Below are 24,686 nucleotides of genomic sequence, written 5' to 3' on the forward strand. Positions count from 1 at the left end.
AAAATTGTAGTAGAATAGCTGAAGATATTGAATGTCAATTTTATTTGACATCTGACAAAAATTATTTTACTAAGTTTTCAAAAGAGTTGAAACAAAAATTTTCCTAATTTTTGCAACAACTGGTTTATGAAGACTCACTCTTTCTACATTACTTTTCTTTATTGTTCATAATACACAATTCAGAACAGCCTGTTGCTCAGTTCCGTTACAAAAAATGGTTCAGTTTTAATAGTGGTGATTATACTGACACTGTGTTATTGAATAGTAGAACCAATGAAAATGTAATCGGTTATCATATTTATTTTTAAATATATTTTAGGTATTAGACATATTCATGACAAATTTTTAAGTACACTTTGTTTTGATCAAAGTTGTTCGATGGATTAAGAAAGCCTTTTAATGAGTCTGCTCAAACGAAGCACATTATTTTTTTGATATACTTGTAGTAAGAAGTAACTGTCTGTGAACTAAAAATTTAAAAAAATGTAATCGGAATTATAATAGCTCACCGTCATGAGTTGTACGTAGCTAAAAAAATGATTCTTTAGTACGTAAAACATCCTGTTATGCTGTATAACAATGGTTTCGTAAAATGATACGTGGAAAAAGATATTTTTGTTTTGTCAGACATGCACGTGTATGTACTCACAGGAGTATGAATATATATGAATACATTAATTTACATGCATTTCTCGAGAGACTAACTCGTGCATAATTAAGGTAACAAGTCCAAAAATAATTGTACCGATACCTCTGGCCTCAGATCGTAATAAAACCACCACAGGTATTGTTCAATAGATGACGCACATTAACATCTTCAAGCATCATAACCAAAATGGGGTTGCTGAGTGCTTTATAACTGCGATTAAGTAACTGGTACTGGTGCCAGTGTGGCAATAATCTTTCATCCAGTTATAATTTGTGAGCCAGTTTTGAACAGATTGGCCTGTCGAGCGAGTGTTAGTTTGATGCAGTAGCTCTGCTTTTTTGACGCGAGTAGCTATTGGATGTAGCAATTATAAAAGTGTAGCCAGTCAGTCATAATCTGGTGGATTATTTTCTGCCTCTGCTTGTAGTTCTTCTTTCACTTCCATACCCTAAGATGACATGGCTATGATGGGTTGTGGGTCATTGGGTGCACCGCTTTTGTAATTCGGAGTCATAACCGTTACTAATTGTGTTATGATTGCTTGGTGATTCTCCAGGAATCAGTTGTCTTACAGTTCTGTCCCGTACTACTCTAGTTTTTCTACTATGCAAATTATCCAGCTTTCCTACGTGCGCGCCTGATGCCGCCAGGACTGCTCGACTACTTCCAACGGGCGAGAGCAATCCTTGATTGAGATCCTTAGCACGTTATTGTTGAGGCTACAGTGAAGCTCGTTGAAGTTGTAAATATCCTTCGTGATGTTCCTCTTGTAGTTCATTATGAAGCAGAAGTCAGTTTTTAAACAGACCTTTGTATCAAGCCTCGACTTCAGGAATATTGAGCATGTAAATCCAGTAGTTGTAGCCAAACTCGCTGCTTCACTGTGCTAAGTCTAAAACTTCAAAACATGCAACAAATATCACTGCAGGAATAGTTAGGTCAATACAATTATTTCTCCCCTGTAAATTGTAACATACAAGCCTGTTAAATCTACTTGTATAAGATTAATTATTACCACTCTATTAAGGTTGCCTTGTAAATCCACCCGTCACAATAATTGGTCTCATGAAAGAAGTGGATAAAATGTAAGCTCTGTACAACTAAAATCAGCACGTACCTAAAATACGCTAAAAGTTAAAGGTTATACTGAATGATTGATAAGAAGTTACATTATTGAAGGTATCCGTTGACGAGCGTGTGAATAAAAATATTTTACTTTGCGAGCAGTATTGGGTCCATGTATACCAGCGTTTATCCCTATTGCATCTATTTGGGAGTATATCATCGTATTCTTCTACGTAGCATCCACAGAAAACATCTTTGTGTAGCATTGCGTGTATGTAAAAATTTGATGCAATTTTCAGTCAAATTGAGAGGTTTGAAATGCCGAGGTGAAACAGGTTGCAAGAAAGAGAAGTGAAAAGTAATGCAACAGCCAAGTTGTCTATCCCATAGGCAGGATATTTCTGAAATAATCATAAATCACAAAGTAAACATCCGTATAAATTTCGAAATTCATGCACATACTTCAAAAATCAGAAGTGATGAATAATTTGAATTGAAATCAATATTCTAAACACAGAAGGGACTGATTTTTAAACTATACAAGCAGTGAAGTAATTCAAAAATTCAAATTCTACTAATTTTTTTGTCAATCTACAGTAAGTTTGTTGCTAGTATTTTGTATACTTATTTGACTATGCAGGTTAATCCACATGACGACTGACAAGCACAGTTCACTTTTTATGCACAATATCATATAACATTATTTCCTGTTTCCTCGGATTTTATCTAAATCATTACTCGAATAAGTTATACAAAGCTGAAATCAAAGCTTTCATGATATAAAATCACCATCCAAACAGTTATGCACATTTTTCACTATCCGTCAACTAACTGACTGTCGAGATGATGCTGCCAACCATACAGAGTAAAAAATCGAAACTTCAATGTATGCAGATGTACCATGATACACGGCATGCATTAACGCAATAAAAGACGTTGGTAAGTACTTTATTATTAAAAAAAAACATAGCATGTATCACTAAGTAAAAAAATAACTGTTCATTCATACTTAATTGTCCGTTTACAAGACTCCAGAAGACAAAAACAATGAAAAATACACACGCAACGTATATTGCATTAAAGTAATAATGATTGGGTTATTGACCATTTTAAAAATATTTTTTTATCGTAAAAATCTTTGTTTGATTTATTCATTAATTTTTAATAGCTTCATTCAATGTTTTTTGATTATTAATTTTTTTGCATTTTTTTAAATTTTTCGCAGGGGAATGCCACTTTCACGAGCTCTGATCGTTAGCATTACTATCATTATCGTTTTTAATGTCATGATTATCATGTTTGTCATTATTATACTAATAATCAACAAGCTTATTATCAGTATCCATATCGTCATCATCGAGAGTATAATTATTACCGTCATCATACTTGTCATCGTCATAATGCTGATCACCGTAGTTACCATTATTATTCCGAACTTTAGTACCCTCATCACCGCTATAATCGTCATCATAATTGTCATTGTCATCATAAGCATCATCAGTACTATGATTATCGTCATCATCACCATATTCATTATTATTATCATCATCATTCTTATCATAACTATCAGCAATATCATTGTCATAATCATTATTATTATCGTCATTATCATCACTATTATTACTATCATTATTATCTACATCATTGTCATTATTTTTAACATCAGCTTTGAAAATAATACAATTAGTAATGTCGTCATCCCACTATTATAATTACCAACGATTTTAACATAATAAACATTGACACTATAATAATTATAGTCTTTTCTTATTATAATCTACACAAATATAATTGTTGTTAAAATTTTGATAATTATTATTCTTATCATAATCATCATCATCATTACTATTATCAGTATCATCCTCATTATTATTACTATCATCATCATCATCAAAATTATTATTATAGTATCGGTCACTGACGTTATTGTTATCATTGTTATTATCTGCACTATCATATTATTTGACATTGGTGTTACTTTAAATATTATCAACGGTTTTATTTTTACCATTATTATCGTCATCGTTGTCACTATCATCACTATCATCACTATAATCATGATCATCATTGTCGTTATTATTATAATCATCATCGTCATTATTATGATTGTCATCATTATAATCGTCATTATTATCTTGATCGTTATTGTCATCATCATCATTGTCATCATCATATTAATCACTGTTGTTATTGTTATCGTGTTCTATATTAGCATTATAATTCATTTAACAATATCATGTCTATCATCATTATAATCACTAATATCTCTAATGTTAGTGTCACATCCAATATCATTATTATTTTTATTATTATCGTCATCTTAAACACCATTGTTATTAATATCAATATTATTATTTTAAGTATTATCATTATTATTAGCATCATGAGTGCCATCATTACTACTACAAATTTTATTATTATCAGTATTATTATCATGGCCATCTTTATCCTTATTACTGTCAATATCATGATAATAATTACCATATTTATTATTTTCGTGATTATTATCATATAAATCATATTTATTATTATAATTATAATAATAATTATTATTATTATTATAATAATAATTATTATTATTATAATTATTATTATTATCATTAAAATTATTATTCACAACATAGTAAGAATTTTTTTTTCTTTTTTTTCCGAGGTCCTCCAGAATGCCTTTATGCACGCTAGAAGGGTGTACAAACCTTCTCCTGTGTTGGACTCGGTATAACCATACCCACTAAACTGACAAGACCCTTCTCCTGGGACATCTGGCTCAGAATCTACTTTCGCATTTACACTTCAAGCCGGGGCCACAGAGGCTTAGCCCCTGATACGGGCTTTTTTCAGTGTTTCGTTACCAACGCGTCTTATAACTTTTGTGTTGTCTAGGGTATTTTCTAGATTCCCGTTATGCATCCAAGCGCTTCTTTTCCGTTTAGTTGGAGAGAAGGAGCAAAATAGTGAGCAGGCGCTCCCCAGTAAAAACCTAGACCCAGCCACCCCCGACAAAGGCGCAAGCAGCACACCCACTACAGAGCCTGTGGGGTGAAAACTTAGGCCACTGAGGTACAACCGCTCATTGGCAGGAATTAATATAGCAAATCGATCCATAGAAGCCTGCCTGCATTCAAGCTTTCACGAAAGCCCCCATACCGCAAAAAAGTAGGGCAGTGAAAGCAAAGCACCCTAGAGCATGGGCCACCAAACCGCAGCCACTCATCGGCAGGGAGGTGATAGAGCGAAGCTGTTTGAGGGAGTCTGCATGAGCTTAAGCACCCATGCAAGCCTCCAACCAGCACACCAACCGCCCCGGCGCACACTGGGGCCAAACGAAAAAAAAATGTTTAAAACCACCTACAGCCCTCTATTATGAACCAATTTTGGATTTTTTTTTATTGTAATCTTCAGATGATTTGCAACGATCGCTCATTGCCCTATTTTCTTTTTTCAATTTCACAAATTGGTAACCTAACCTCTAAACTATAAAAATCCCATTCTATGCCATAATTAAGTCTGTATTGTCAATTTAAAATTTAGAAAAAAATTATTAATAATGGTGAATGTGTTTATAAGCAATGTCAGTGGAAATCTAAGTTTGAAAAATGCTTCTCAGTATTTTGAGGTTATGTCGAATAAAAAAACCGTAAAAAATTGTTCAAAACCACCTACAGCCCTCTATTATGAACTAATTTTGGATTTTTTTTTTATTGTAATCTTCAGATGATTTGCAACGATCGCTCTTTGCCCGATTTTCTTTTTTCAATTTTTCAAATTAGTAGCCTAACCTCTTAATTAAAAAAATCCCATTCAATGCCGCAATTATATAATATGGAACAGAGAGTTCAAACAACTCGTATTTATGTACAATTACTTAAGTTTATTGAAAGGTACGTAATCCTGACTTTAAAATAAATAAGTACGGAATTGTTTACATAATAATTTATTAACGATACTACCTAATAGATAGGTAGTAAAGCCTTGACATATGGATACATATTTGCAGAGTGGTGTCATTCTTGGTACATGGTTCGTACAAAAATCAATTTTGTCTCTCAATTTCAACTTTTATACATTTGTTTGATGCCATCAACAGATTAAATAATGACGTCAAGTTTAGCACTGTCAAAACTTACCAGATGAGGAAAAATTTCAGTGTTAAAAAAAACTTCTTTTTCTACAACTATGTACCTAAACTGGCACCACGCTAATAGCATGAATTTCGATCCATGAGTCAAGTCGATCTGGTGGATAAAGGAGCTCCCAAAAATTGATAATGTTATCAACTTTGAAAGTTAGGTTACTTTTTAAAAATGAACATTGTAAGGAATCGGGCAACGAACTATTCTAGTGAGATATCAAAAACAATAATTTTTTAAAGAATTTTTATGTTTAAATCATATAGCATGCACAAATTAAACTACCTGTAATTTCATTTGACATATCCTTAAATTACTAAAAAAAAATTTTCGTCTTAGATTTCTACTGACATTACTTATAAACACATTCACCATGGTTAATTAACACAAACTTAATTGTGGCATAGAATGGGATTTTTCTACTTTAGAGGTTAGGTTACTAATTTGTAAAATTGAAAAAAGAAAATCGGGCAAAGAGCGATCGTTACAAATCATCTGAAGATTACAATAAAAAAAAATCTAAAATTGGTTCATAATAGAGGGCTGTAGGTACGAGCAAAAATACCCGTGATTTGAGAGGAATTAGTTAAGATAGTAATCTACTTCCCCGTGTCTTCGCTCAGTCCATTCCTGGACATCTTTTATCAGGCGTGCCGTCCATCTACCTCTAGTTTCCTCTTCCCATCTATGTTGCCAGCGTTCGCAGGTAATTTTCCGGGCGTTTTTCTTGGCCTTCATTCATTCTAAGTCCTGCTCCATAAGGTGCTCTAATCATCTTTCTCTCGCAAGGAGATCGATGGGGATTACGCCTGCCATCACCATTATCGCAGACTCCGAGACGCAGTTGTTCAATAGGCGCAGACTATCCTTAAGGCTTCTATTCTTTGAACTTGGGTGATTTTCACTCTCTTCTTTACACTCAACGGTTATCTCATCTCTTCATATCTCAGTCCTGGACAAAATAATAGACTAGGCCGTAGACATAAGGAGCCTGCGCTTTGCAGGCTTTGGACCTCTAACGTTCGGCATCATTTGGCTTAATGCTGCTACTCTTGCCGCCCACGCCGCCTTGTCTGCTGCTTGCCTAAGATAGCTCCAAAACGTGAGTTTTCTATCCAGTGTCATCCCTAAGAATTTTACGGCATCCTTTGTCATTACTTTTTCTTCTTGTACCTTGAGGGGGATAATGGTATTCACCTCTTTTCTAGTCAATAGTACCATCTTCGTCTTTCCTGCTGCCACTTCGAGTCCGTGGTTCTCTATCCATGAAGCCACTCTCCGCATAACCTGATTAAGTCGTATCTGGACAAGTTCCATCCTGCATTCAACGATCACTACAGCAGCATTTTCCGCGTACTCTAATAAGAACGTCCCCTCTAGCAGTTCCTGGCGGAGCAGTCTATCGTAAGACACGTACTAGAGATCGGGTCCAAGAATGGATCCCTGGAATGCCCCTGCAGTTTTTTTTCTCTTTGTTTCACCTTCTGTTGTCGTATAGTTCAAGAAGCAGTCCTCTTGATAATCTCTCAATACTCTCAAGAGATAGTCTGGTGTTCTGAATGTGTGTTTTAGAGCGTAAAACATATCCTTTTATCTTGTTGAGTTGAAACCGTTCTTGACATCCAAGGTCACCAGAAGAACGAAAGATCTCGCTACAAGGCATGTGTCTCAAGTGCTTTGAACTGCTTTTACTACTTTTTCTACTACTCCTATCGTAGACCTTTCTTTCCTGAATCCGTACTACCTGTCAGACAAGTCTCCCGCGTTTTGTATGACCTGTAGAAAATGGGCCTTTCGCAGCTTTTCGTTTAACTTTTCAGAAGTATCCAGCATGCATAACAGCCTGAAAGATGATGGAAAGTAAGGCTTCCCCTTGTCTTTACCAATCGGTACCAGCCGTGCATTTTTCCAGGAGGTTGGGAACAACCCCTTCCACAAACATGCATTGTATAGGTTTATGAGCAGCTGTGGGTGTTTTACCACCAACGTCTCAATGACTTTTACCAGTATATCATATGGTCCAGGAGCTTTTCCGTTTTTAAGCGATCCAGCTGCTAGCTTCAGCTTCTTCTGGGTAAATAAAGATATACCTTCTATGAGCTCTAAGTCTGCTTGATCCTCGAGTTCTGAATACGTCAGAAATAGCGTATCCACGATATGCCTCATGGCATCCGCGTCTCTGTTTGCAGTTGGTGCCAGTCTTTCCAGTTTTCCCATCACTATCTTGTATGTTCTGCCCCAGGGGTCGTTGATTACTTCCCGTCACAGAGTCTGCCAGCACTGCATTTTGCTGTTTTTAATAACAGCTCGCATCGTCTTTCTTGTGAGCTGGTACTCAGAGTACCTTTGTCCACCCTCTGGTCTGATTCTGGCTCTTTGATAGAGGCATCTGTGTTTGAAACATTGGCACCTTAATTCTACAATTTCTTTGTTTCAACAGTAAGTAGAGCATTTGTCGTTCCATCTTTTTTTTCTGGGCATGGAAGCCTCGCATGCAATTTTTAGGAGTCGCATGTTTGCATCGGTGAGCTTCTGTACTCCTTCTACTGTGTTCAGGTTTCGTTCATCGCTTTGAATACAAGCGATGCCATTCTTGACTTTTTCCGCTAGTCGTTCTGTTTTCAGCTTCTTAACATTCCATCCTGTTTTGCGTTTAATGCCTTTTCTGTCTATTGTATCAGTGATTTCAAAGACGATATATTAGTGGTTGCTACCATTCTCGTCCTCAATTACGCACCATTCCTTCATTCTCAGCGCGAGGCTCTCCAAACCCAATGTAATGTCTAGTACTGATTCGCCAAAACCCAGCCTTCGGAAGGTCGTAGTCCTTCCTTCGTTAACAACGACTAGTCCTAGCCGTAACGACATATTAAGGACTACCCGGACCTTAGAATTTCTTGCCCCATTTTATTGCTCTTGCATTGAAGTCTCTAGCGACTATGAGGTCGCCTTCCAAGCCATCCCTAATGGTATCTTCAACGTAATTTATTCTTCTAATATATTCCTCAATACTAGTGTTTGGTGAAGAGTAGCAGCTGACATACGTTATGCCTCCACTTTTCAACCAAACAAAATGTCCTTCTGATTTGCTTGCGTCTAGGCAGATTTTATCTGGTCTAGAAACTAAAATGGCCGACACATTTGTTACGTTGCTGAGCCACTTAGGTGGTTTATAGTTCCTGTACTGCTCGCTCATGAGCGCTACGTCTACCCTCCTTTCACATAATACTTGAGGCAAAAGGGCCCAATATCATAATAAGTATAATAATCATAATTATTAGTATCATTACTACTATCGCAATCATCATCATCCTCATTACCATTATCATCATCATTATCATCATAATGATCAGCAATATCATCATCATCATCCTTATTAGTATCATTATTATCATCATCATCGTCGTCATTAAAATCATCATTATTATTATTATTATCTACATTATTATTACTCTCTTCATTATTAATATTCTTATCATAAATATCATCGTCAAAATCAGTGATGTGGTCATTACATTATTATTATTATCGATAAATTTATCATAATAAGCATTATATTTAAGGTAATAATACTGACTATTATTATAATTTTTTAATATTATCATTGTTATGACCATTACGTTTCGTATTCTTATCGATATCATCATTCCCATTATCATTATCTTCGTCATCATCATTATCATCATCATTATCATTATAATCATTTTTATTAACATCATCATTATTATAATTATTGTTTTCACCATCTTTATTATTATTATTATTATTATTATTTTTATTACTATTATTATTATTGCTATTTTCAATATCATTATTATTGTTATTATCAATCTCATCATTATCATCATTATTATCATTATGATCATGACCATTATTATTACCATTATAATCATTATGATTATTATTATCATTATGATCATCATTATCATCATTATTACCTCTGTCATTATCATTATCATTATAGTCTTTAATATAATCGTTATAATTACTATTGTCATCATAAATATTAGCAGTATAAGCCCAGTTGTTATATGAGTTATCAGAATCTCTCTAGTATCATTATTATCGTAACCATCAACATTGTTATGGTCATTATCAAGATTATCATTATTTTGACTTGAAGAATGATCATCATAAATATCAACATTATTATCATGTGTATCCATTATCATTGTTATAATCATCAGTATAATCACTATTATCATTATCACTGTTGGCAATAACATCATTTCTATCGTCATAATCATTATTACTATGAATATTATTATTACTATTATGATTTGGATTGACAAAATCAATGTACTCCAAAAATAATTCTATTATAACCATTATCTTCAGAATCATCTTTATGATCATATTCAGTTTTGTTATCATCGTAGTCATCTAATAAAATTATGATTATCATAGTTGCTATTAGTGTCAATTAAATCATAATTATGATGATCATAGTCATCTATAAAATCATATATTATAAGCGCTATTATCATAATCATTGTAATTGATATAATCATCTTCATTATCGTTTTCACTGTCATTGTCATAACCATCACTCTTATGGTGATGAGTATTAACATTATTATCATTACTAATATTATTGTACATCATTTTAATTATTATATTTATAACTATTATTGATGTTATCATTGTTATTCTTATCATTATCAATACCAATAATATTACCACTATAATTATCATAATCAACATGAACATCATCCTCATCATGATTATAATCGACATTATTCGCTACATCATCCTCTTTGTTATTATTATTTTTACTATCATTATCATCTAAATTAGTGATATCGTCTTTTCATCATTATACTTATTAGTAATTTAACAATATAAGCATCATCTTTGCCATAATACTAATAATTATCTTTGTAAATTTTATTGAAGTTATAACCATTATTATTACTATTCTTATCACTATAATCATTTTCGTTATTATTTTCATTATTATTCTTATGATTATTATTATCATCTCCATCATTATTTTAATTTATATCCCTGACATTATTGTTATTATGATTATTATCAGCATATTATTTGTTTGACAGTATCATTGCTATCAATGTTACATCATTGTTAATATATGTATTATTTTCATACATATTATCATCATCACATATGTCATTTTTTAAATTTATACTATAACTTCTATCATCATTACTATCATTACTATCACTATCATTATTTTTGTTACGATTACTGTTATTGCTTCTACCTTTATCATCATTATAATCACTATGATTGTTCTTTATGTTTTTATTATTTTTGTAATCTCTTTTTTTTATTAATATTATTATCATTATTACTATCATTGTTATAACTATAATTATGAACATCATAATCATGATTATAACTACTATTGCTGTTTTTATATGATTATTATTTTTATCTTTATAATTATCATTGTAATTTTTATCTTTACTAGTTCAATTATTTTGGAAATAACAACATTTACTATTGTTATTATTATTATCATTTCATTATGATCATCATTATTTTCATTATTATCATGCCTTACTATCATCCTCATCGTTATTTTTATTATTATTTATGATGTTTATGTTATTACCGTCATTATTATAAGTATTGTTGCGATTATATTTATAATGATCATTGTAGTATTATCATTATAATCATTGTTATCCCTATCATTATCGTCGTGTGTAGTATATTATTGTTTTTATTGTCAGTATCATTATCGTGTTAATTTATTATCATTACGACCTTCTTTGATATCTTTATCATCATTAGGATTATCATAATTACTTGAGTTAGCATTATGATTGTTATCATTATCACTATTATTATAATTATTATCATCGTTGTTCTAGTTATTATTGTGGAAAAAATTGTTGTTGTTATCATTATTATTATTTTTTTTTTAAATGATTTTCATTAATATTTTAATCAGTACTATCGTTTTTATCATTTTTTTACTGTTATCAGTATCATTATTATTATTGTTATTATCATCGTTATTATCATTATTTTTATAACTATCAGTATCTTTATCATTATTACCACCCTTACCGTGATATATATTAATTTTCTGTGCCCACTTTACCCAGATCTTAATTATTATAATTATTAGCTTGAGTATTGTTGTTACTGCTACTATAATTAACATTGGTATCGCGTTTGTACGTTAGTACACGTTTGCTTAGAGCGGTTAAATAAATAAAGATATTACTCCTTGATGTTATTAAATAATTAAGCATCAACTTGTTTGTCTTAACACTAACCTTGTCAGGCTTACTTCATTAAAAAGATAAATCATATTATATATTACCTACTTGAGTCTCATACATTAGTGTACAATTTGAATATCAGTAAAATATAAAAATTTTACTAGAAAGTAAAATAACGCTAATTATACTTTAGATACAAATTAACGGTACTCGTATTCTTGTGACAATCGTTTGCAGGCTGACTTTAGTGTTGGTACATCGAGAGTGGTCCAAAAACCGTCAAAAACAGAAATAGAGGTAAATTAGTAATTACATATGGGTGATTCTGCCGTAACTTGCTCAGATAGTGTCCGGTACTCGCACTCACATGCCATAATGAAATCCAAAACTTTAAAAACGTTCAAATTGTGTTGAATGTTGTCAACTTTACTTGACATATTGTTTAATACCGATCTAGTAATTTCTTCATTGAGATAATCGATCATTTAGAGTCGAATTTTCCATTCCGACCCATGTCCACAACTCAATTTCACTCATAAAAACTTTCACTGGTAAAAAATAAGGCTTATCTGCCACTTGGGTGTGTAAGCATTATATACTTTAGCTATTGGGGATAGGATTTGTACCTTAGCTTCACCAAAAATTCACAAAGACCAGTGAGTTCTCACTGCATACATTTTGTCCGTATATGTGCACCATAATCGCAGTTTTAACAAAAATCAGTTTAAACTAGTAACTTTTTTGATTAGAAATGCTTACCAATGGTCACGTTTCTTAACATAGGACTAAAATGAACAAAGCCTTACGATAGTAGTACCAGAAGCTGTTACCTCTCGAATAGCCAAGCTCTTCTATTTGCGTATTTCGTGCGTACAAACATTTTATTCTATTCCAACCCCCCATGGAACAATCACTCGGTGTACGTGTGCAGGTATGCAAACTACAGTTTCTCATTGCAGTTGAGACTAGTAAATAAAGTATGGGTGGACAAGTCATTTTAATACGCCTATGAGTCGTACGAGCACTACAAACATTGAAAATTCCATTCCGAACTTTTCCATTCTGACCCTACCTCACCTCAAAGTGCCGTTTTTTTTCGTTTTAGAGAAATTAATCCCAACCTAAATTTTTTTTCATCACTGTTTGGCTAAAAGATAAATTTTATGCCCTGAATAAAAAGTTATAGTGATTTTATAAAAAATACTGAATTTTAGCCAAAATCACGTTATTAGCGATATTTATGCTCTAATTGAAACAGCTTTAACTTTTGAATAGAGGCACAAAATCGAACAAATTTTTTTTTTAATCGATAGGTCTTGACCTCAACTTTCATTTAAGCCCAGTAAGAACACACGAACTGTTGAAGGAGCTTAGCTACATGTGTTAGAAAGAGATAAAATTATCCGAAAATCGATGTAAACTGACTTTTATAAAACTTCGTATAACTTTTGTCTAACCAACTTCTTTTTGAACAATTTTTGAAGTCAATCTGAGCAAGTAACGACAGAATTACCCATATTTGTATAACGCACACATTGATTTTTAAATAAATAACCACACACTTATATAACGGTCACATTAATGTTTTAAAACGATCATCCTTTTTTAATGAACTTATGAAAGGCTTAGATTATTTGTTGTTAAGGTGTCTTTTTTTGTTTACCTTTTTTTCTGTGGAGTGTACATATAGCGTTTCGGAAATAAATGTTCTTCGGCTGTTAAGTTTAATACCTAAAATTTTCGCATTCTTGAAATTCAAAGTATGACAGAATTGGTTATTATCATGACAGAATTGTTTATTCTTTTATGTATGAAGCAACAACAAATTTAGGGTTCTAGCAACCACTTTGATGCTTATTCAGTCATTTCTTTGAAGCTTTTTTCGTTCCTCCCATAAACGTAGCAGAGCAAGATTTACGAGTAAAGTTATACACAACATTCGTCCAGGGATTATACGGGATGGCTATTTTGATCGTATTGTACAAATCGTACGTGTTATGGTCTTGAGATTTATTTTGAATTTTTTAAAGCCTTATTTTAATATATTTTTTAACAAATGTTTGTGTATAGTCATTTTGACGAAAAACTCTTTCTACCTTGATAATTTTTTTTTGATAAAATCGTTTGTCAGACAACAATATTGCACGATCGACTAGCTTTAATACCGAATTTATTTTGAAAGCTAAGGGGTGGTTCGAATAAAACTTTATTAGTCTATTTGGGGCCGTAGGTCTCACGTACCAGTTAGTAAAAATTTTATTATTGACTTCATTCAATGTTGTATTCAAAAAGCTTATGACATTTTTGGATTAAATCTTGCATGTAAATTGAATGTGTTCGTCAAGTGTATTAAAAGTCTTTTTAACTGAAGTTATTTTATCTCTGTGTATACACAAACTTATGTCATCCACATAAGGTTTATAAATGAGGGGTACACAATTATGTTGCTCTTAAAGAATATATAGAGCCTCTACCTCAAGATCATATAGGACAATATCCACGAATAGCGGTGATACTGGACAACCCATTGGACTGCCAAAAATTTATCTGTTATGCTTTTCATTGAATTAAAAAAAAAGAATTATTAAACAGGAATTTTGTGCATTCTATTATTCCATGAAAGAGAATTTTTGAGAATTAATTGATTTGTGAGACTCTCCTCTCTAGACTATTAATAACAGATCCAAGTAAAATGTGTGCAAAAAGTAAAGTAACATTCAAGGATACAAAAACAAAAATATCTGGAATATTTATATAATTAATCGTTTTAAGGAAATGAGAACTATTGTGTATATTAGAAGATGGTCTTACACTAACTCGTTATGATGCATTATTATCTTTATCATCATTATCGGTACAATCATCATCATCATTATTATCATCATTATTATAATTATTATTATAATTTTATCGTTATTATAATTATCAACATCATCATTGTCATTACTATCATAATCATTATTATTGTTATTATAATAATAATCACAGCTTCACAAAAGAAAAAAAATTATCATTTTGACTAGACTATACTTTACCTATGTGTTTTTGCCCACTGAACTCCAATATAGCTTCAGATTAGACCTATTGCCTTCTTTTTTCCTTGATTTTCCAAACAGTCCCCAGAATCGAGAAAATCAGCTTTCAACACTTGTTTAAAAAAAAAAAAAAAAATGAACTTTATTTTACTGCTATTGAGCATGTTTTATGGTTCAGTTGCATAGTAATTTCAGAGTGAACTTAGATTTTTTTAGTTTTCCTCTAAATGCCATACAGTCCCTAGAGTTAAAAAACATCGGTTTTGCTTATTATCTCTAGAAATAAAAAAATCACAATGGACTACGTTTTTGAGCGTTTGCCTAATGTTAAAATCATTTTTTTAAAATTAAACTTAACTTTTTTTTCCCCTAATAGCATAAAAACAGTTAGAAAATATTAAAAACGGGTTTCAAGCTTATCGTAAAAAAAACTACGTCAGACCATATTGCACTACTACTTTAACGCAAAAATAGAGATAAAACAAAGACATACTGAGAAACCCAGTTTTGCTTCATGCCACGGCAGCATTATCATTGGAACCTGCTTATCCAAATCTTAAGTTTTTGAAACATCTGAAAACTTTAGAAAGTTTGGTAAAAAATAATTTTATTCCTAACATTCTATGGTTTTGAAATATTTTAAAAACTTTGGATAAGGATATGTAAGTTTGCATGTCAACGTATACGTTAGTATCAAAGCCTGCTTATCCGAATATAAAGTATTCAAAAAGTTTAAAAACCTCTGACATTAAGGAATGAAATTATTATATCCCAAACAACAAAAAGTTGTCAAATGTTTAAAAAACTTCAGATTTAAATAAGCTAGTTTCAATGACAACGCTGTGTTATGGTCTTCTCGGCTACTTAAGAAAGCCTTGAAAATGCTATAATCATTCGAAGACCAGAATTCAAATTCACAACCAAATTTTCGCAAACGTAGTGAAGTATAGTCTGACGTAGTTTTTTTCAAGATATCCTTAGAAATCTAATTTCAGTAGATTCTAGAGACTTTTGAGTTTCTAGGGGAGAACTGAAAAAGTTAAGCTTAATATTAAAGAATAATTTGATATAAATATCACATATACGCAAACGTTAAGAAATATAGTCCACTGTGATTTTTTTAAAGATGCGATAAGAAAATCGATTTTGTTTGATTCTATGGACTTTTTGGTATCCATGCGAAAACTAAAAAAAATCTAGGCTCACTTTTAAATTAGAACTTAATTATGACCAAACATGCGCAAAAGTAGTGAAATATAGTCTAATGTGGTATTTTTTAAGATAAGCTTAAAAGCCGATTTTTCTTGAGATCTTGTTTTTTGGCATCTAGAGGACAACTGAAAGGTGACAGGTCTATTCTTAAGCTGTATTTGGATTCAGTGGGCAAAAATATATAAGTAAAGTGCAGTCTGTTCTTAATGACTATTTTTTTTGTTTTGTGGAGCTGCGTCACAAATAATCATTTTCTAAATCTCCTAGTTTTAACACTGTATACTCGTACTTTCAATATTATAAAATAAACTATGTTACTGTTGATAAAGGGTTGAACTAATTTTTGCTAAATACTTATTTTCATCTTTTTATGTCTCGTTAAACATTTTTTTTATATTATAATTTTAAACTTTAGGTAACAAGAATACTATAGCAGTAATTATCTATAATCGACATAATTTGTCTTTTTATTGCTAAAAATATTAACTGTTTTAGGATAATATTCATTCTGATAAAATTCTTTTTTTATACCTTTAAAGTATACCTTATAACAACAACGTATTTTTTTATGGCATCTGTAAACTATAGCTCGCACTTCAAAATAAGAGAAAATTCAGTGCTCAATAGTTTGATGGTTCCCCCAGTGTGTTGGTGTCAATCTTGCTCCAAGTTTAGGAGACCCAGTCCGTGTCTCCCACGAAGTGATAGAGTCTCCTTAATCTAGTTTGGAATAGCAAACGCCCCAGGAGAATTTATATAGCAATAATCTCTTCGTGTAACTATAAAAGTTGGAGATTGAGTTCTGTTGCGTCTTTTAAGCAAATGTTACACTTAGTTCGATAATTCAGCTGCTTGTTAGAAGCGTGCATTTCAAGCAAATGTAAGACTTAGTTCAGTGACTCAGCTGTGTTGAAAAAGCTCGAGAAAACCAGGCCACTGTAAGCTCACCTAAAAAGCTATTCAGAAAGAAACAAAAAAAAGGACCGTTCCAACGTTAAAAGTAGCAGTCTAATTATCATCCTCGCCATGAATTCCTTCGTGTAGGATTAGAATCATCGTTGCAGTCAACCTTGTAAGATCTTGCGACTGCGTGCACGCAAGCAGTGGCTAACCAATGATCATAGAAGTAAGTTAAGTTAAGAAAAACTATAAGTCGTATAAATATTGTAAATGCGAATCTGACACTTTATAATTTACATTATTTGTAAAATCAAGTATTTCCAGTTCAACCAAATTTATTAAATTATCAAGTGAGACATAACTTAGTTCTTGATTGAATTTATTTTATTTAATGAAATATTTAATCATTTTAAGTTCTGATTCCTAGAAACATAATTTAAGTTTTGATGAATAAATAAAAGACTAAGCAAAAATTACATAGACAACGTAAGACAAAGACCTTTACAAGGACGTGAGATAAAAAGACGAATAGAATACGCTACTATTGCATTACGTCAGACATAAATTTAAACAGTAGGTCAACGCCAGCTTGACGAACGACACACACTAACACCACTACATTGATACCATTCGGTGAAATCTAACACCACAACACTGAGTTAACGATTTAAAAGAAAAGTATACTGTAAGTAAGAGCAAATATGGCTTTTAGATTGACAACTGTCATCTGAGGAAGAAACATAAACCTTACTTGTTTGTAGAAAAAATCTACGAGTTCCACCCTTCACTTAGAAGTTTAAACGTAACAGATGGAATTAATTCTAAAATTCTGACTGTACATATGATACAAAAATGTCATTTATAAAACAATGGAAAGATGTAATAAAGAATAATACCTTTAATACTATTGCGAGTGACGTATGGAAATATACCCCGATAAGCTTTATATCAAAGTTACTATTTAGTTAATTATTGACCTATGTTATTCATATTATTTTTCCAGACAGTTAAAAAAAAAAATTCCATTATTTTTGAATTTTTTAAATAAATTCATAATCTATCACAACATGTCAAAGTAGTCTAGTAGAGCTTTGCAAATAAGGTCGTTGACCCCAACGGTTTTATAGAATTAAAAAAATAGAACGCATAACGTAACATTAAAAATTTTGTTGACACTTATAATTTTGTGTGAAAACTCGTATGAGCCCCCTTAACTAATATTTCTTCAGCAAACTCAGTTTTTTTGCGAAGCTGGTAATGTATTGTACCAAAAATAGAATGAAATAATATAAATAACAGTGTTGTTTACTTATTTTATTAATGTGAATGAATCACAAAAAAAAGTTTTATAAAAATTGTACACTGCGTTTTGAAAATCACTAAACATAGTTTTAAGATAATGTAAACTACTGTTAAAATATTTTACAGATTTTATAGCAAGCCCTTACAGCTCCTCTAGAAAATTCAAAGATACAATAACTTTTTAGGAACGATAACATAAAATTCCTTAATATTTTTTTAGTCAATTCCAACCATAACTAGGTCATGTTGACCAAACAACTTGATGGATTATTAATATTTTTGATGTAAATTTAAAGGCAATGAATCTTAACCTCTTTCGAAAGAGTGAATAAGTGCCTACAATTTAACGAAAAATAGTTTTGAAAATTCTTATGTGTTTTCGTAGTGTACGTTAGTGCAACATTTTTACTATTTCACAAATTTTATAATGTTTTATTTAACATATCTGTATTACGCATTTCTCCAAGCATAACTTTTAATTACGAATAAGAAACATTTGCAACACGAGTGCAACAACTCTTCCCACCATAAGAATCTATCTACAAAATTTTTTGCGATAAAACATCAATTAAAGCTATTATATCTTTGGACAATATTAAAATAATTTTGACACAAAAAATTGATTTAGCACCTAATGTATAATATCGCATGAAAATTTGTAAAATAAAATTTTTTGTTGGCTCTTAGTCGGTTTTTGTACTGGAAAAACCTTATAAAACGTAATGACGTTTAAAATTTGATCTTCGTTATGTTTATTTTTTATCAACATAAAATAAAACAAGAAAATCTGCAATATTATATCTTACCATTCTGATGCAGCGGCATAGCGTGGGCTATGGGCGCCCGGGGTGGAACCATAATTTGTCGCCCTTGTGACGACATTAAAATATTATTATTATTATTATTTTTTTTTTTATTAGTATTATTATTATTATTATTATTACTATTATTATTATTATTATTATTATTATATTATTTTATAATTATAATAATATAATATATTATCAGTGATAAAAGTAAAATCATTTTTTTTAAACTCAGTGAGAATAATATATTATTATATAAAGGCAAATATAATACAGTAATATTTTCTGGTTCATAAATGAAAATAGAAATTATGTCTAAGTCTAAGTCTACTGATGTAAATCTATAATATACAAAAATGATATTAACGTAATCGACTACAATATAACTTTTCGGGCCTTACGCACAGCAAAATCATTTATAACTTATTCAAAATCAATTTCATCGGTAAAACTTTGTTCGATTGACAAAATGGTTAAATCACTTAATCGCGTAGAACCCATGGTAGACCTCAAATAATTTTTTATTAACCTTAGCTTTGAGAAGCTACGTTTACATGCAGCAACACTGATTGCTATCGTCAAAAAAATTTGAAAAATAATTACAACTTTGGGAACGCAAATACCATAACTGTACTCCTGAATAAATTCTGGCAGCTCAAGTGGTCCTTTCATGATGGTGTCTTGATCTTTCAGATCAGCTGCAGTAACAAAATTACGTAACCGTTCTCTCTCAATTTCAAACTCTTTTACGTCGATGTCATCTGGCTCTTCTTTTATAACACACACACTTGTACTCTTTATTCAGTAAGTTAGTTGGTGTGAGAAATGAATACTTGAAATCCAACTCGTGTAATTTCTGAAATCTGGCTTTTACTTCTTGTATAATATTGGCAACCGATTCAAACATTTCTTGCCTTAATCGATTGATATAGGTTAGGCCAACATCTTTAACGATTTCGCCATCCATCTTTTTTTTCTTTCTTATTCGACAAGGAGCTATTTTGATGCCAAGCTCCTCACATGTATTTCTAGCATAATCAAGTGCGTCGTTGACCAAAACATCTCGATTATTATTAATAAATGTTTCTAACGCCTGAATTTTTATCGCACATTGGTGCACCTTCAGCCCTTTAGTTTTAAAATATAATTGAGCATCATTTATTTCACTGAGAACTTGACTCCATAATCCAAGAAACACCAAAAATCATAAGGACTGAACGGCAGAAAGCAGAAGACCAGCATCTTCTCTTGTTCTTGCATTTTCCTCTGTGTTCAGGTAAAGTGATTCTAACACCTTAAGAATCTCACTGTAATGGGTTTTCATAATCGTTACGGCGCCATGCCTAGCACTCCATCGTGTTTCACTAAGGCGTTATACACCTTTACCCGTAACGTCGGTAAGAACCTTCCACCGATGAGTAGACGATGAAAAGTAGTCAAAAACTTTTTCCATTGTACCAAAGAACGTCACTGAGTCTACTGCTACTGATGCTGCGTTTACACCCACCAGGCCTAATGAATGATTATCGCATGCAACAAACTGAGCATTTTTATTAACTGCCTTGATACGCATTTGTACACTAGTGTGTTTTCCTGACATGGTGGAAGCATTATCATATGTCTGTCCACGGCAATTTTGAATATCTAGTTCATCGCTCTCAATCTTGTCCAAAATAATTTTAGCTATATTCTTAGCTTTTTTACCGTCAGTTTCAAGAAAGTCGATGGATGATTCGGTCACTTGCATTTTAGTGCCGTAAAATTACACATAACGCAGCATTTGGCTAGTCTGGTCCTTGTGTGAGCAGTCTGGTTTACTATCAAATATAATAGTGAAATACTTAGCTTCTTTCACTTCACTCAGAATTTTTTTTTTAGAACATGATTCCCCAAACAGCTTATGAATTCATTTTGAATCTCAGATGATAGGTAAGATATGCTCACTTTTTTTTGTAACTTTACCTTTGTCAAGTATTCATAAAGAACTCGCATTTTTATTAGTGATTTTTTAATAGTACATTACGATACTAGTGCATGGGGAAGGCGATTGACGCACGCTTGTCAGTCATATAACCTCTGGCACCTATGGTATATACAACTTTTTCGACGTGAGCTGAGAACAAGATTAAGAGCCATCTAATGTGGCTCTGCAAAAACCTTGACATAGAGACGCACTCGCACGAGTGCGCAGCATGAGCTGTGAACCCTGTGTGTAAGTCGAGGTTTTTAAAGCCCCAACAGATGGTTCATAATCAAGTTCCCATGAACGGGTGTCGAAAATAATTATTATAAATATGCAGATAATTAGACACAAGCAGTTGGCAATGCTAAAAATAACACCTAAGATTTAAAATAAATCTTTTCTAGGAAAGAATAAATAAGAAAGAAAAATATACCGCATGCATTGACAAAAGAAAAGTATTATTGTATTCTAGCATGAAAAAGAAAGTGTTTGTATTTTGTTCTATGTTACACTATTTTCCAAATTGACAATGTTTAGATGAAAAAAAAACAGTCAGTTTGCAAAAAATACAGGAATATTACAAAACACCTAAGAATAAACGTAAAAATAATACTTTCTATACTTTGTTATTTTTAGTCATTGCGCTTTTTTTGGCTTCTTTTGCACCACATGAGACAAATACTGGAGATTTACAGTTAAAACCATTGGTATTCTAATTAAATATCATAAAAATGATTGTTGAGTGAAAATGTAAAATAAAAAGTATCAAAAGTCTAAGCTGTAGCCTAATCACATTAAAGACGTCAAACGGTAGAAGGCAAATTTCCTCAATTATCTAATTTTTTTAAAGTTTTCTACCTATGCATGATAAACAAAACATAATACTTAGCACTTACAGCGTTTTTAGTGTTGTATATATAAAAATCTTTAATTTATGAAAACTACCAATAGTGCCCCCACTGAATACAGTAGTTTTAAGATTGGATGATTGTATTATAAATGTTTAGATGAATTTTGCCAAATGCATGTATATATTTTGAATAAATTTTTTAATATCATGATCAAGAATAAAATATACTTTTGGTCTAAAATCATAGTATGATAAAGCTTATTTGTGATACAAAAAAAAATTGAAAGGGTTTTTTTAACACGTATCGACGCCCCGGGCGAAGACTATTTCCTAATTGGCCCTGGACGAAAACTATGCCCTTTCGACGTCCCGGGCGAAGACTATGCCCTTTTTTCTAGTCCGGACGAAAACTATGCCCTTTTTTTGATCCCGGACGAAGACTATACCCTTTTTTTCGAGCCCGGGCGAAGACTATGCACTTTTCTCAAACCCGGACGAAAACTATGCCCTTTTTTTGGTCCCGGACGAAGACTATACCCTTTTTTTTGAGTTCGGACGGAAACTAAGTTAAAAAACACCCCAATGTTAATTACTAAACCCTCTTTTGTTTTACTTTTCCTAAACAAAAAAAACCCTCCAGATTTGCTGATTTATGCTTTTGATGGGTGGGTAACAGCTACTAGTACGCTGGAAGAAGCTCACGAATACGAAGCTTTTGAAAACGATTAAACATTCTAAGATTTCGCGATACTTGTGTCAAAACGTGTGTTATAAGTTTTATTTTCACATCGAGATTCACATGCACGTAAATCTACAGACGTCTTTGTAAAAAAACAACACGTAATCATTATTCTTAGCAGGTCTAACGGCTTCAGTATTTGGAGTTTTGGTAAGTGTTTGAAAAAAGGAGTTTTTGAACTTTTTTTAAACGATTCCGTGAATTGTACATAACAATAACTGTAATTAATTAAAACTTGCTAATTTATTCTTGTGTTAAAAAATACTTTGTAATCTAAATATTCATGTCTTACAAACATTAATTGATAAAAAAAAGTTTACTTTTTTTTCAATTTTCTTACGAATATTATATTTTATTATATCACGAGTTGTACAAATTTTATTAATTTTATAACTATAAGTTACAATAATTATATTAGTTACTTATTATAATCAACAAAAATGTAGAAAAGAAATTAAATTTAAAAATAAAACGTAAAAGAGTCTTTCATATTCATTAATTGCAAATTACCATGCTTAGAAAACGATTCCTGAGTTTGTATTATTATTTACAATTATTTATGTAAATGTAAACAACAACCACTATATAAGTATATTTAACTATATATCTAATTACAAAAACAAATGTACGGTGAGCTTAAATGAATTGTACTTCATCCCGGCTCCAGAAAAAGTCAATATCTTCGTCCAGACTCGGAAAAAATGTAATAGTCTTCACACGGACTAGAAAAAACGGGTAAAGTTTTTATCCGGACTCGAAAAAAGGGCAAAGTTTTCGTCCGAGCGCGAGAAAAGGGCATAGTCTTCGTCCGAACTCCGGAAAAGGGCATAGTCTTCGTCCAGGACTCCAAAAGGGCATAGTTTTCGTCCGAGCGCGAGAAAAGGGCATAGTCTTCGTCCGAACTCCGGAAAAGGGCATAGTCTTCGTCCGGGATCCTAAAAGGACATAGTTTTCGTCCAGACTCCAGAAAAGGGCATAGTCTTCGTCCAGGCTTCGAAGCAGGAAATAGTCTTCGCCCGGGGCGTCGGTATGAGCTGAAGCGTTAAATACAAGGCAGGCTGGCATCTAGAATTAAATTTTTGGGAGATTAAATGTGTGGAGTAATTAAAAGTTTAAATTCGTACATTAACTAAATATCTCAAATCAAATTGAAAAAAGATATCAGAGAATTCTGTCTTTTTGTAGTATAATTTACCTTTGTACGGTAATTTATGAAAATAATAGAAAGGTACTTTCATGGTTCTCATTAGCACATAAGAAAAAATAACTTAAATTTATATGTGTATCAGTATTCTATCATAAAAAAGTAAGTACATGCATTTACGGCTTATACATAGCTAAACAATCAAGTTGATTAAAAAAAATTAAGCCCGCCAGAACTTATACACTCATAAATAAATCAAAATCTAAAAATTATAAACCAATATTCAATTACATCATGGACTATTACCTGTTTTTCTTCTAGGTGAAGAAAGATAGTTAAAAATTAGTATGTGTCTAAAGTTTGTTAAAAAAGTATCACAAATTTCGTATTTTTTGGACAAGTTTTCGTTTATTTATGAATATTTGCTTTTTTTTTTTTTCTGGTTTGAGATACTTATGCTAACATTTTTCTAAACTTCAGAGCACTTTAAAAGATCCATTTTTGTGATTTCATCAAGCTTCTTTACTGATGACGTTTCTATCTCCTTAATCTTAATATAGTGTCATAATTTCATGAGCCTTGTTCTGTCGAAAGTTGAGTTCACAGATCGGTGCGTGCGCAACCACACATGTAGGTAGGGTTCTGTATAGAGAGAGAGAGAGAGTAAGATCTGCAGGACGTCGCGTTTTTTCAT

General features: G+C 31.9%; 1 protein-coding gene across 1 annotated transcript in view; it reads left to right on the top strand.

Moving 5' to 3' along the window:
* The window catches only part of LOC106646036 (uncharacterized), a 321,141-nt gene that overhangs the window by 238,023 nt on the left and 58,432 nt on the right, over nucleotides 1-24,686 (top strand). The window lies entirely within an intron of this gene.

The sequence above is a fragment of the Copidosoma floridanum genome, unplaced genomic scaffold (assembly GCF_036245765.1).
Source record: "Copidosoma floridanum isolate Cflo_tuat_1 unplaced genomic scaffold, Cflo_Japanese_pri ptg000005l, whole genome shotgun sequence".
NCBI classification, from domain to species: Eukaryota; Metazoa; Arthropoda; class Insecta; order Hymenoptera; family Encyrtidae; genus Copidosoma; species Copidosoma floridanum.